Raw genomic sequence first — 15,037 nt, forward strand, 5'->3', positions numbered from 1 at the left:
AAGTAGCAATATAAAAGTATCTAAGAAAGTCCATGGCATAGATACAGAGAAGTTTATTTCAGTATGAAAACATCTTGAAATTTGTGTATGATTTCTGTAATACACCTTTTCCATGAACACTGTGAAAACTGCATGGATACTACTAAAATCCTAGTGGCACCAGTAGAGGATTAGTATTTGAAATCTTTGCTGTTTAATTCAACCTCACAGAGGTATGATTTTCTGCCATTCTTCGTTAGCGCGATGCAAGTTTGGCCCTTGTCCAAGTGGCGGAGCAGATTTGGAAGGATGACCGAGATTCACAAAGGCAGGATGTGTTGCAGAAAGATGACGCACACTGTGAGGGCTCTTTCCCTCCCTCCTGCCTCTCCCCATTCCCATCTCCCTTGAGTGCGTCTCTCCCAGCAGGAGCTCCGCTGCTCTGCCAGTACCACAGTGACAATATGAGATATCGCATCCGAAGAAGCGCAGCCAAATATTTGATTTGGACGATTGCACTGAAGATGCCTCATCACAACTGTGGGTGCCCAGATTACCAACTCCTTGCTCTTGGCTTCGGTACATTTTGCAGTGAGTACAAACTGCATAGAAGAGCTCGTTACAACACTGATGGATGAGATCCCAAATGGCTGATGTGGAGTGTCTTGTTTGGGGAAGAGTTCACTGATGAGGAATAAGCTGAGGAGGCAAGATGCTGTTGTTTTTCCTGTCAAGGCAAATGGTACTAAGAACATGGCAAGCGTTTTTTGATTTTTTTTTTCCTTTCTAACTTGGATTCAGAAACCGTTGGCGATGATAAGGCAATTGCTTTTCCGGGGAGATCACAGAAGAAAGAAGAGTCACAGTGACTCTTAGCCTTCCCTCTTTGGTGGGGATTGTCTCCATTTCACTGAGCATTTGTGGTCAAAATTACAGATCTGGGAAGGATGTCGTCTTAGCTGCTTCTAACATTCTGCTATGTTCAGCTTCTACTCCAATTGAAACAGAAGCCATTATGCATAATTAGCACCAAGTAGTACCTTATTTATGTTTTCCTTCTACAAAGGATAATGACTCTTAAAGTCTATGCAGAAAACTTTAGAGCTCCCCAGAGAGAAAAGAAGGCCTGTACTTCCTTTATTTCTTCATTATTGATTGAGAAATGAAAGACAGAGTATTTCCCCCATTATCTATAGTTTCAGTTTTTGCAGTTTCAATTATTAATCATTATCTGAAGTCTGAAAATGTCAAAGGAAAAATCCAGAAATAAGCAATTCTTAAGTTCTAAATTTTACACTGTTCCAATCAGAGGGATGAAATCCTTACCCAGGATAGGATTTATCTGGCTATCCAGTGTATCCACGATATATACACTACTTGCCTGTTAGTTACTTGGTAGACATCTCAGTTACCATCTAGACTCGCAATATTGCAATATTTGTGTTCAAGTAGTCCTTGTTTTATTTCATAAGGGTCCCAAAGCATAAGAGTACAGATCCCAAGGAGACACCAGGGTATAGAACATGGAAGGACAGATTAATTCCAGCATTAAATAGCTATACCATGAGGAATTAGAAAAACCATAGTATATATGAAGGTTCACTAGTATCCACAGTTTCAAGTGCCCACTAGAGTTCTTGGTATGTATCTTCTGCAGATGGGGTACAGGGTGGGCACTGTGTACTGTATTTTATTTTCAATGCATAAAAGTGTATTTTTATTTATCAATATCCATTAATGGGACTAGCATTTAGCCTAGCAGTTAAAATCTCCATATCCCATATCACGGAACCTGGTTTGATTTCTAATTCCAGCTTCCTGTTAATGCAGAAAGTCATTGCTGGGAGGCAGCAGAAATGATGCTAGTGATTGGGTTCCTGCCACTTACATGAGAAACCTGGATATCATTCCTGGCTCGTGATTTTAGCCTCAGTCCAGCTCTGGCCAGTTGTCAAAGGCATCTGGGAAATGAAATGCAGATAAAAGTTCAGTCTGTAATAATTGTTTTACAAATATGCAGTCCTTTTATCATTAAAATTTCAGTGGTAATTTTAGGAATTATATAACTTAGAAGATTTATAAAATTGCAATATTGGTTTGGTCACTATCATATTTATACAAAGACCTTGCAGTCTTTGTATATTGACATACAAATATACAATATTTGTATATTTGATTTATTGATATCAAAACAGAAATAGAGGTGCTTTTATCAATGCACAGTTATGATAAAGTTCAAATTTTATAACTTTGGTTATTTGTGTTTGCACTTATGGTTATATAAGTACATATCTTCGTGTGTACATACAAGCATACATGCACATGAAAACACACACATGTATATATAGGTATGTGTGTAAATACATACCAAAGTTGAAGTCTCCAGAATGATCTAGAAAAAAATGGAAGTTTTGTAGTATGTGTGTATTTTAACAGATTTTCCTATTTGCCTTTTATAATCTGCCTTGAAAAAATTAAATCATATGAGATGAATCTGAATATTATGCTTCTGCTGTCAACTAGCTCATTAGCTATGTGCTAATCTGCAAAGATCATGGGTTCAGACACCAGGTGGTTCATGTCTGTTTGCACTGCTCCACAGAGTGAGACTGTAGTTCTAATCCCACTAAGAAAGGCTTAGGGGTTTAGAATGTGAGCTCTGGAAGTAGGTTTCATAGATTCAAATTCTAGCATTCCACTTTCTAGATGTGTGATTTCCAATTAGTTACTCAACTACCAGGTGATGGCTAATTTTAGATATCAATTTAATTGGATTATATATCTAGAAACCAAGGAGCTCATTACTCTGAGTGAGTCTGTAAGTGTGTTTCCAAAGGGATTAGCATGTGAGCCTGAGTGTATCAAGTAGAAGTCCTGCCCTCAGTGTGTGTGGATGCCATCAATTGGCAGAGAGTCTGGAGAGAACAAATGTAGAATGTGAATGAATTCTCTCTCTCTCTGTCTTTCTCTCTCCTTCTCTTCACTTCACTCCCTCTCTCCCCACCCGCTTCTCTCCCTGAGCAGAAATATGCTTCACTCCTTGCTTGGATATCAGAACTCCAGGAATGTTGGCCATTAGACTCCAGGACTTAGACCAGTTTCCGCATTGCCATTTCTCAGACATTCAGCCTTGAATTTATATGCTTAGCTTCCCTCATTCTAAGGCCTTTGGATCTGGAAGTAGCCATGCTACTAGCATCCCAGAATCTCCAACCATAATTATGTGAGTCATTTCACTAACAGATCACATATATGCATATCTGTTTCTTTATCTACATATTTCTACATAGAAATACATATGTGCTACATAGAACACTGAATAATACATACCACAAGCTTCCCTACGCACCTCTGTCAAACTGAAATAATAATCATATTTATCTCATTGAACACTGGGGAAACAAAATGAAATCACATGGAGCAGGGCTCAGAGTAAAGCTTAAGTGCTTAAATTGGGGCTATGTGGAGATGCAGTGATAATAATTTGGTCACATGAAAACTAAGATGTGATGTTAAATGGGTCATATAACTTCTGCTCAGAAACCATGACTTTGTTGGAAAAATTAAACTCAGAATCAGGAGTTTGAGGAATTTGTTCATATACACCAAAACTAATGGAACAATATTTAACTTATTTCCCAGATTTCAACTCCCTATTATTTAAAAATTTCCCAAGATGAGCTCCATTTGTCTAATAAATGCCAAATCCAATCTATTGTTAAAAAGTAAGAAAACATGCTATATAGTGTTCATTTGACATATGTGTGTTAACATTATCAAACAAAACTATGTGATGATAGAAAGTTAATTAACTGCATCCTATGTGCAATGATATTTTAATTCTACCTCTCTGTTGAAACTTTTCCATCAAAATTGCTTGTCTTATTTCAGTGACTCCTACAAAAGGCTGGTTCTAGATATTTTAGTATGAGATATAGTCAGGTTTAATTACTTTATCCAAAGTTTTAATTCATGATAGCCATGCTATAGTCATAAATAAGACAACTGCTGAGTCTTAATGTTCTTCAGACAAGTATATAATTTTTCCATATGTTAAGTTTCTTGATATCCTTAAAGAAAAGTCTATGTTTGTTTTCAGTTTAAGATGTACAACAAACGCATATCTTTATTTTCTTCCTGTGTTTACTAATGCTTCCATTTCATCTCATAATATTGAATTGTGATTCTTCCTAAGATAAATTTTCCCATAGGTTTTTGACTTCTCCTCCAGAGAAATCAAGATCACATATAAACAAAACCTCAATTTACTATACCTGAAAAATTAAATGAATTATTTTCTACCCTTAATTTTGTTTCTCCCATAGAGTTAATCTTAAATAAACTCAACTTGTGATCACTCAAATCATCTATTTTATGGACAGTTGTAACACAAACTAAATCTTTTAAAAAAAAAGTCTTCTGATAAAAACTCTACCTTCTCTAAGATATTTGGAAGAAAATTTTTCTAGCATTTAGCAGCATCTTTTCACAGAGAACAACCTAGAAAATTGTTGACTCTAAAAGGCTCAGTCTAATTTAAAATATGCTCACACGACTGATTCATCCTGCATTTCATAGCTACATGTGGTGTTATCTATGCAAATTTTACCTCCTTATATTCTTTCACTATAATTTTACCTAAGTTTCTATTTATTCATTCCAACTCTTTTCCTTTTTAACATAGCAATCAAATGAAAAATCAAAATTTAAACAAAAGAGAATCTCTGCTCCTTGTAACAGGAATAAAATCAAATAATGAAGTGGTGCTTTAATTCTTGCCTGATACCAAAATACCAAAATGTTTAAATCTGACAACAGACAGTTTTATAAAAGGATTATACCTGTTTTAAAGCAAAATATTATTCCCTGCATTGCTGCTAAGTGTGATATCATTAACATTTAGCTCTGGTTGTAGAAATGAGAAAAATTTCCGAGTGAGGCTTCGTCTTCAGTTTTTAAAGATAGGAGAGAAATAACACTACCATGAGATGCTATTTGGTAAGATGCTGATTATTCCTCTTGGGGGTTTTCCTGACAGTTTTAATGAGGCTTCCTGAAAATAGCAGCTGGCATATTAGATTGATACTGGCCACACAAGAGAGCAAAGCACTACATCCTGGGATAAAGAAGGCCAGAACTCTCCACCTCCCTCCTCCATAACTCCACCACTGCTTGGCTAGGATGATCTGTAGGTTTCTGCCATCATGAGCATGTTCCTGTGAATTGCACTGTGAATATAATTAAGACAGAACTCTGAGCCTACAGGGAATCCACAAAGGGTGCTCAAGAATTTGAGAACACTGCCGAGGTCAAGTCAATACCTCTTCTGCCTTTTTTGGTTACAGATCATGATTTCAGGGCCCACCATCTGTGGTAGACTGTATATACTCTTCCACACATGCCAGGTTAAGAGCACAGAGTTTTATAAAAAGAATATTTTGGGGACCAGCGCCGTGGTGTAGTGGGTAAAGCTACTGCCTTCAGTGCCAGCATCCCACATGGGCGCCCATTGGAGTCCTGGCGTTCCACTTCCAATGCAGCTCTCTGCTATGGCTTGGAAAAGCAGTAGAAGATGGCCCATGTCCTTGGGCCCCTGCACCTGCGTGGGAGACCCGGAAGAAGTTCCTGACTCTGGATCGGTGCTGCTCCAGCCATTGCGGCCAATTGGGGAGTGAACCAGCAGATGGAGGACCTATCTCTTTCTCTCTCTCTCTCTCTCTCTCTCTCTCTCTGCCTCTGCTTTTCAAATAATAAATAAGTAAATCTTAAAAGAAGAATATTTTGTTAATAATAATTTGATATCAATTTGGGGACTGGAAGAAACAGAAATCTAGCACAAATAAAAATCCTTCCTACTAGTACAATTCAATCATAGGCCAAGGTTGAGAAACAAGGTTGTTATTTGTATCAGCCTTGGAGTGGATTATTTTACAGCTTCACACTTCAATTTTTAACCCATAAATTTTGCACATGGCAAAAAAGAATGAATATATAAATAGTATTTAATGGTGAATAATAGTCCGAGGGAGAGCATAAAGCTACAGGGAAGGTGGAAAAGCTTCTCTTAAGATTGAATGATTGGTGGGAAGTAGATTCTAAGTGTTCAAAAAGACAAGGAATTACAGAAGTCAAGAGCTGCTGAGGAGATGTTGTCTGCATCATCAGTGGCTGAAGTGGGTTTGTGTGATCGTCCCTGCAGTACAGCACCTACCATATTTTGATGCTTGATAAATATTAATCAAAGATGAAAAATGCATGAAGAGACAGACTGCAGCCTAGTGCCAGAGAAGAAGAACTTGAGAACTTGAGAATGCATGCACTCCCATTGTAAGTTAGATAAATAGAAGTCGTTGGAGGAGCATAAGGAAATTCTCAAGACTGAAATATGGGGCTGGGTAGGGGTAGGAAATCGAAAATGATTTTTAATTATTCTAAGCCTGCTTATCACACTCTGCTTTTTGAGAAGAGATTCCTGATGAGTTATTCTTTCCAACAATGCTGTGAAGAAGAGGAAGGCATGCAAATCAAAGGGCAACTTAGATCAAAAGTATTCAGGAGTTAAGTCCAACTTTGGAGAAAACACAATGAAGACACAGAGAAACATAAAATGCATAATATTCTTAAGTATGATAAATAAGATTCAAAATACAAACATCAGAAGATAAAAGAGAACATAGAATTAAACAGTTTGCTTTTAGCTCTTGTTTTTCTAATTGGCACTAAAGGCCATGCTTAGTTAGGGTTTTGGTTGTGGGAAGAAAACATGTGTACTGTCACTTCAAGAGACACTGTCCAAGAGATAGCCAAATCTTTGCAGTTTTGCTGATTGCATTTCTTGTTGTCCCTCTGGTTGAAAGAGGCCCTGTGATCAGCTTTGACTGATGATGCATGGCTCCTTGGGGTCAGGGCAGTTAAGTACAGATGAAATACCCTGCTGAACTCTCTGCCAATGGAGCTGATGGCTGCTTTGTCACACAGAGTCCTGCAGTGAGGTGGCCAGAGCCTCCAATCATGATATTCTGCCTAGGAATCATGAATAGGAAAGAAAACAACTCTGTTTTAAAGCAGGTAGATCAGCTTATTTACCACCACAAAATAACCTGCTCTGATCAAAGACATCATTCAGAACTCCATCATGTAGAGGGAAATTATCATAATGACAATTTTAATATGTAAAAGTACTAATAATTACTCATTAATTGTAGCCATTGAGATTCTACATTGGAATGAGCAGCAGACATTTCACCTGTCTCTATTTAACTTAACCCCTGTATTTTACTCTGTGTGGTTTGGCTGTTTGGTCTAGCCTCTGCTGAGGTTTCCTCTTCTCTCACCAGGTCTGTTATGTACCCCAAAGGTTGATGTGTTGGAAGTGTAGCAATGTGGAGAAATGATGGGGTCATTTAAGACATAGGGCCTAAGTGAAGGTGGGAATGCCATTGGGATATCACCCTCAGAAGGGATTAATGGAGGTCAGTGCTGTGGTGTGGTGGGTTAATGCCCTGGCCTGAAGCGCCGGCATCCCATACGGGTGGTGGTTCGAGCCTCTTCCTATCCAGCTCTCTGCTATTGCCTGGGAAAGCAGCATAAGATAGCCCAAGTCCTTGGGCCCCTGCACCCGTGTGGGAGATCCGGAAGAAGCTCCTGGCTCCTGGCTTTGGATCCGTGCAGCTCCGGCCATTGTGGCATGAACCATTGGATGGAAGACCTCTCTCTCTCTCTCTCTCTCTCTCTCTCTCTCTTTCTCTGCCTCTCCTCTCTCTGCGTAACTCTGTAAAATAAACAAAGCAAACAAACAAACAAAATGAGGGGATTAATGCAAGTCTCACAGAATGAGTTAATTCTCCTGAGAGGACGAAAGAGAAAGATCGCCACGGATGTCTCACTGACTTTCTGTGTTCCGTGTGGCCTCTTTCCTTGGTGCTTCCACCATGGTGTTGCCCTGCACGGTGAGGCACTCACCAGAGGCTCAGTCAATGGGATCACCTAACCTTGAACTCTGTTCCAAAGCTGGGAGCTAAATCAATCTGTCTTCTATATAAAGTAACTAACTCCAGGTGTGTTATAACAATGGAAAACAAACTAGCACCTAGCCTCATCATTTCTATTTTTAATTTTGTTACCCTCATTTCAACCTTTATACTATCCTCCATCTTTCAGTCTTTCTTGGACAAGAGCAGAGATCACATCAATTGCACTGGAACCCAGCATATAGTATAGACAAATTCCCTCTGCCCCAGATCTCTGCCCACTGGGTGAGACTGAGTCCTCATATCAAATGGAGACAGGAATATTGTGCATAGTTCCCAAACCTCTGATCCACTGCAGGGATCAAGTGATAAGCAAAACAGCTCAACACTTCAGAGGTATCCCCTCCAAACCTTGACCTGATTCTCTGACACTTTAGAAAGAATGACCTGATTCTATGAAAATCTCAATCCGCCTAGTAGTTCCAAACAGTCCTCCTCCTCCCTCCACTCCCCGCAACAACTCCATATCCCCTCTTAGACTATGTTCTTTATCACCAGCCCCTCCTGGGAGAGGAAGTCCTATCATACTTCTCAATCTGAAGAAGGGGATTAGCAAAAAGTATGTTGTTCTGGGGTTGAATTGTGTCCCTTTAAAAAAAAAAGCTGGAGTCCTAACTCTCAACACCTCAGAATGTGACCTTATTTGTAGATAGGGGCCTTATAGAACAATCAAACTAAAATGATGTCTTTAGGGTGGTCTCTAACCAAAAGACTGACGTCATAGATATACAGAAGACAGTGGAAGGAGATACATGGAGGAGAGAAATGTGAAATTCAAGGACAAAAAACTGGAAGAGATTCTTCTCCAAGAGCCATTGAAGGAACCCAGGCACTCGAAATTTTGTCCTGGGAGAAAACACTGGTCTGCTGTTTAAGCCGCTTTGTTTCAGCAGGCCCAGCAAACAAATAACTCATGTTCAGAATTTTATATCACTATAAAAACTCATGATTAGAGAAATTACATCAACTCAGACCTTTAGTTGTGTTATTCAGTCTTGGAATCAGGACCGGACAATGACTTTCATGGTCATTCCCAAAATTTGCATCTTGGATTCTCACAGCATCTCTGCTGGATTCCCCTAACACATCCTGTTCCTTGTGACAGGGACCCTGCAGTCCTCTGGACTCCCACAGTGTCCATTGTCCTCAGCCTACCTCAGCAGTTTCTCTGCTTTAGATGGAAAGCAAGCCCTAATAAAACATCTCAGATTTTAAATAAAAAAAATTCACAATATTCCCCCAGCTTCAGTGCCCCAGATACCTACAGAGTCTATTGAGGATCCTGAGACAAAATGAAGGTTTAGCTATTTGTAAATCCTCAGTCTAATAAGTACGCAAGAAGGCGTGTACTTGCTGGACAAGGGAAATGTGGGGAGCAACAGGACTAAGTTGTTCAAGGGACTGAGGTAGCAGTTACTGAATATAAGAGGTTAAAGTAAGTTATCGCTAGGCAGAGAAAAAACCAGGTCAAGATGGCAGAATAGTGAGGGCGCGCACCGACAGTCCGGGAAAAGATAGTTTAATAAAAGTGGAGTTACGGTAGCTTCAGGAAAAGGATCAGGGAAAAATTGCAGAGGAAACTCTTCCGATCTAGTGGCTGTGACTCGGAGGACCTATGGGGAGAGCAAGGTCGCCCACCTCATGGAAGCTGAGCCGCGGGAGCCAACGGGGCCGCAGGACCCGCTGGAGCCGCAGAGTCTGCGCGCCAGCGCTGGAAGGGGAGGTGAGCTAAAAACCTCTCGGTAACCCAAGACATTGGCAGGGAAAGGCAGAAAAAGGCTGCAGAGAACGAGGCCTGGAACCCCATTGGGGAAAGTTCACCAGGCTGGCTGGAGGAGAGAAAAAAATCGATTAAATAAGGGGAACCAGCATGGACATTTAGCCTCTCTCCCCACTCACCTTACAAAGTTGAGCAAGACAAAGGGCAGGCTCCATTTTACTTAAGTAAAGTGGTGCACGACATTTTGCATATGTAAAGCGGGTGCCCCTCATTAGCCAAGCAGAAAAACCTGACTCTGGTAAGCAAACGAATACCCACAGGGGCCAGATTTCATACATCAACTACTCTCAATTCCACTCAGCTGTGTGGAATTACTTCCCAATTGAGTCAAAAAAAAAAAAAAAAAAAGAGAGAGAGAGAGAGAGAGCGAGAGCGAGCAAGAGAACAATCAGGGTGAATCACCTTTGGCACACCCTTAACCCTGTAGAACCAGAGCTCTCTGGCCACACCCATCACAGCCTCTAAGGATCCATCAAAAGCAGACAGTCCTCTTAATCTAGAGTCACAGTATAATGAGAAAAAAAAGAATATCTCCAATATGCCAAACAAATGCAAAAGCTGAGGTAACAAGAACAAGGAAGACACTATGACGCCCCCAAATGAAAGACACCCCAGTGCAAGATTGTGAAGATGATGAGATAGAAGAAATGCAAGAAACAATCTTGACACAGGATTTCCTCAAGGCACACACGATGTGTGCTGTTTCCCAGTTGCAGCTCTGAAATCACCTGATTTAGCAAATTGCAGAATCTCGTGATGCCTCAGTAAATTATTATTGTGAAATTCTACAAAGAAAATATGTCATAATTTCCAAAATGCAAAGGGCACTTTTAAGTGTTGACAAAATGTAATATCATTTAATAAAGTTTTATTGTCCACTGCTTTGAAATTGCAAATATCAACATTCTAAGTAAAAGATCCTGTACTTAGCCTAAATTCAGAAAATGTTCAGCCCATATCAAATGGCATGTATGTTATTTAAACCCTCTGATAATACAATAAAAATAATGTCATAGTAGGCTGACATAAAGTTTTGTATCACTCTCATCTTTTTGCTCCCTACAAGAAAAACACATATTATATATGTATATGCACTCAAGTAAGAGTAGAATAAATACCGCTACCCTAATGTGATTGTTATAAAAGTTCAGACACAGAAAAAAAAATTATTTGCTTAAATTTACTTAGCACAGTCTTGCAGAGGCAAAAATTGGAACAGAATTCTGTGTCCCCCCCCCCCCCATTTCACTGCTCAGCAGTAGATTTTTTTTTTTTTTTTTAAATTTTTTTTTTTTTGACAGGCAGAGTGGACAGTGAGAGAGAGAGACAGAGAGAAAGGTCTTCCTTTGCCGTTGGTTCACCCTCCAATGGCCGCCGCGGCCGGCGCGCTGCGGCCGGCGCACCGCGCTGATCCGATGGCAGGAGCCAGGAGCCAGGTGCTTTTTCCTGGTCTCCCATGGGGTGCAGGGCCCAAGCACTTGGGCCATCCTCCACTGCACTCCCGGGCCACAGCAGAGAGCTGGCCTGGAAGAGGGGCAACCGGGACAGAATCCAGCGCCCCAACCGGGACTAGAACCCGGTGTGCCGGCGCCGCTAGGCGGAGGATTAGCCTAGTGAGCCGCGGCGCCGGCCAGCAGTAGATGTTAACATCACTCATCATCATTCTTGGGCGAAGCACCTCAAAGATAAGAATAAAGTCAGCTTTGATAACACAAAATAGTTCTATTCTATTTTTAAAAAATGGGAGGGGAAAAAGGAGCCCTGAGAAGACATCATTGGCTGATGTGCTGTGTCCCTAACACGTTTTTCTTGAAAGCTACCCTGATAGAGTGTCACTGCTTGACAGCCGAAATGCCTCTTGCTGTGTAGGATTGAAAGAGAAAGATAACCAGGTAACTTAGCTATGTCAATGGCAAAAAAAAAATAAAAAAAATTAAAAAAAAAAATCCTGTATCTCTTTCACCTCCAAGTCTGAAAGCCCTTTGAATACATGGGCTAAGATCTCCTAAGAGGAATCTATTTTCCATGTAATGGTGTGAATTACCCACATTGAAACTAAATATTCATGACTTCGTGAAAAAGCTAAGCTTCTGTAGGAAAAAAATAGATTCTAAGTCCGTCTTATACATTTTGGACAAGCTAGTATTTGACATACTCTATATGTTCTGAATAGTATTATAATTTCAAATAAATCTCTACTGACATCATTTCAGTAATGTCATATCCTTACAAACCATCTGATAGGTGAAGTGCCCTTTTTCGTGGATTAACCAAATAGATGTACAAGAAAGGATGTAGGAGAGACAGAAGAAGAGGCAAGCCAAGAAGGCAGCTCTCTCTCATGTTCTATGCTGAGATCGCCCTCACGTTACAGCTTCTTTTCTCTCTAAGCTGCTCAAACAACTCCCAAGGAACTCCTTTATGGCTGGATGCCTGCGGCGTTTCTCAACACACGTGTTGAACAGTACAGAGCAACACATGCTCTCCTTCTCCGTCTGGGGAGAAATATTAAGCAAAGTATATTACACAAGCCAAACCTATCAGAGGGCTATCTTCTGGCCCCATTGAGTCAGGTAGGAAATGAAGTGTGGCTTAGGCAGGCAGCCACCAAAATGCTTTCATGAAAGCCAATGGCTTTATTAAACTATATCAAACTGTCAGAACCTCATTAGAGTATACTTTGCATGTAGAGAAAAATACTTGCTTCTCTTTGCAGCACTCCATCCCCCAGGAACTAGTCTGATACTCCCTGTAAATATAGTCACTGATGTTTTTTAAGGATTACACAAATTGCTCATTTCCAAAATATGATGGTTGATGTGATGTTGCTGAATCTGTAATTCTTTGATGCTATGTTTGACAAACACTATCAAGAAACTTAAGAAACAGTGCATTTATGTTTTTAAAACTACAATCTCAAAATTTCATGGGTGGGAGAAACCCACCTGAAAACTGGGGAAAGCCATTGTTTTTGGTTAATTCTGTATGAGCCTCCTGGGAGATCTCTGTTAAACAAATGTATATGCTTCTGTTATTCCTGTTTCACATTCACGAGGTTTCATTCACAACTTCTTTTTGGCTTCCAAAAAAAATTCTTGTACTAGAAGCAAATAAATGATATTTGGAAACAAAAACCATTTTTTTTCCATTTTGGGATTAGAACAGAGAATAGGAGGGAATTAAAGACATGAGCAACTGCATTGACAAGCAAGGAGTGCTGTGATAGGTAAAACGTTCTCTTATTCCTGCTGGTAAGAATTGAGAGGTGGTTGTTTGCTTCCAGAGTCCAGATCTGACCACTGAAGTCTGGACACAGTGTGAGGAATGATGAAAATTGAAGACCTACCAGATGCCTGTACTGTGAGTTCATGTTCTATGTGAGACCAAAGACTCCCAGCAGACAGTTTGAGACGCTCTCTGTGACTGCAGCTCCAGGTACTTAGGCCCCCTCAAGCCTCTCATGTAAATGATTTTCTGTCTTTCTCAAACCTACTTCCTCTATCTATTCCTTCTGGCCCTACCTTCTTTTTTAACGGCCTCTTCTCCGGTCTTATAGAATGACCAGTGCCTTAACATTCCAACATCTTTAACTCCCTCATCCAGACTTTGATGTCTCAAGTTTCATAAATTCAGAGGGGGAAGGGGTCAGATTGGAACCCAGAACACCCAAGTGAAGCGAGTAGGTAGGGCCTTTGGAGAAGACAGAATATGGCTGGATCGTTGACAGGAGTGGCTGTGGGGGATAAGAAGAGGTGAAAAGTCCTTCACTTCAGATTGTAGCTTCCTTTATTCTATGAGCATTGAATGAAGTCTGTGTGATGTAATTCACACCTGCTACATCTGAAGCCATAAAGCCTTATCCTAGAAATACATTAATAAAAGGATGCTGTTGTTAGTAGCTCTTTTGTACTTTCCAACCCTCCTTTCTAAGCAAAAAACAAGCTAGTTGTATAGACGGGGCTTTGCGAGGGGACAGTTTTATGGCAGAATCTCCAAAGATAATGGATTTGGGAGTCATCAGATGATAACTGAAGTCAGAAGAGCACATAAAGTATTCTTCTCACTCAACTTAGATCTAGAGAAGAAAAATACTCCTCCAATAGAATACTGATGACAACATACCCATGGATGGCTCAGAGAAAGCAATGCCCTGACCGGGGAGGTAAGAACTGTCTCAGGATATGCAGCCTCTGATAAGTTGAGGGGAAGGAAGGCATGAACTTGCTCATCTGATTTAGTAACCCAGTCTGATTGGATGGATTCACTGGAAGCAGTGTGTGGGGCAGAGGAGTCAGAAGGCCTGTCATGGTGGGTGTAGGCATGAATGGAGGTCTTTGAAGTCTATGGAAACCTAGATAATGTGGCCGGCCCTCCCTCATGCCACTATTCACATTATGGTTACCACAAAACCTAAAATGGAAAACAAAAACACAAGAAAACAAAAACTCCTTATTCTTTAAGCACATTGTTAAGCTGAACTAGTATTAAAGAATTTTCATATTGCCAAAATGAAGCGAACACAAGCACCCCAGTAGATGGGTGATCTAGCTTCTTCCTGAAGAATTCTGTAAAATCCTGAAACCTTTCTACAAAGCAATCTTTGAAGCGTGGTTTCTGACACAGTAACCGTTTGAGATGCCTCCATTCCATATCGAACTGCTTGGCTGGAGCTCTGGCTCTCTCACTTCTGATCTAGTTATCTGCTAATGCACACCACAGAAGGCAGCAGATGATGGTTTAAGTACAATGGTCTTGGCCACCCACGTGGGAGACCCAGACTGAGTTCTGGGCTCTTGACTTTGGCTTGGCCTAGCCCAGGTGTTGCAGGAATTTGGAATTCAGCAAATGAATCAATGGAGGGAAGATCTGTGGGGTGTGTGTGTGTCTGCCTTTCAATTAAAAATATTTTTGAGGTAACATTTTCAATATATATTGTAGTCAAAACGTTGGTACTCCACAAAATAAAGAGTCCAACAAGCAAAAAACAAAATGACTGTAATTCAGTGGGAACGCATGTAACAATCAAATGAACTTCACTCATATACAGTAAAGTTCAAGATAGTCACAGATCCTCAAAACTATGCTAATATACAACTCCTGATAATTTGCCTGACAAAGATTCAAAGCAAAGTTTGACAAGACACATGGAATATTATTGAGCTATAGAAAGAATGAAATTCTGTTATTTGCATCAAAATGATTGCAACTGGAGGATATCATGTTGAATGAAATAAGTCAGACATGAAAG

The 15,037-nt window shown here is 40.3% G+C and overlaps 1 long non-coding RNA gene across 1 annotated transcript; it reads right to left on the reverse strand.

Moving 5' to 3' along the window:
* Window positions 1-6,397: 6,397 nt before the first annotated feature.
* LOC149127987 (uncharacterized) lies at window positions 6,398-10,096 on the reverse strand. Its single transcript, XR_016230188.1, has 3 exons — window positions 9,909-10,096; window positions 9,648-9,838; window positions 6,398-7,002 (listed from the first exon to the last, which is right to left on the reverse strand). It is a non-coding gene; the product is annotated as an uncharacterized LOC149127987 (long non-coding RNA).
* Window positions 10,097-15,037: the final 4,941 nt, after the last annotated feature.

Source organism: Oryctolagus cuniculus, chromosome 2 (assembly GCF_051225735.1).
Source record: "Oryctolagus cuniculus isolate XC-2025 breed Fujian yellow rabbit chromosome 2, ASM5122573v1, whole genome shotgun sequence".
Lineage (NCBI taxonomy): Eukaryota > Metazoa > Chordata > Mammalia > Lagomorpha > Leporidae > Oryctolagus > Oryctolagus cuniculus.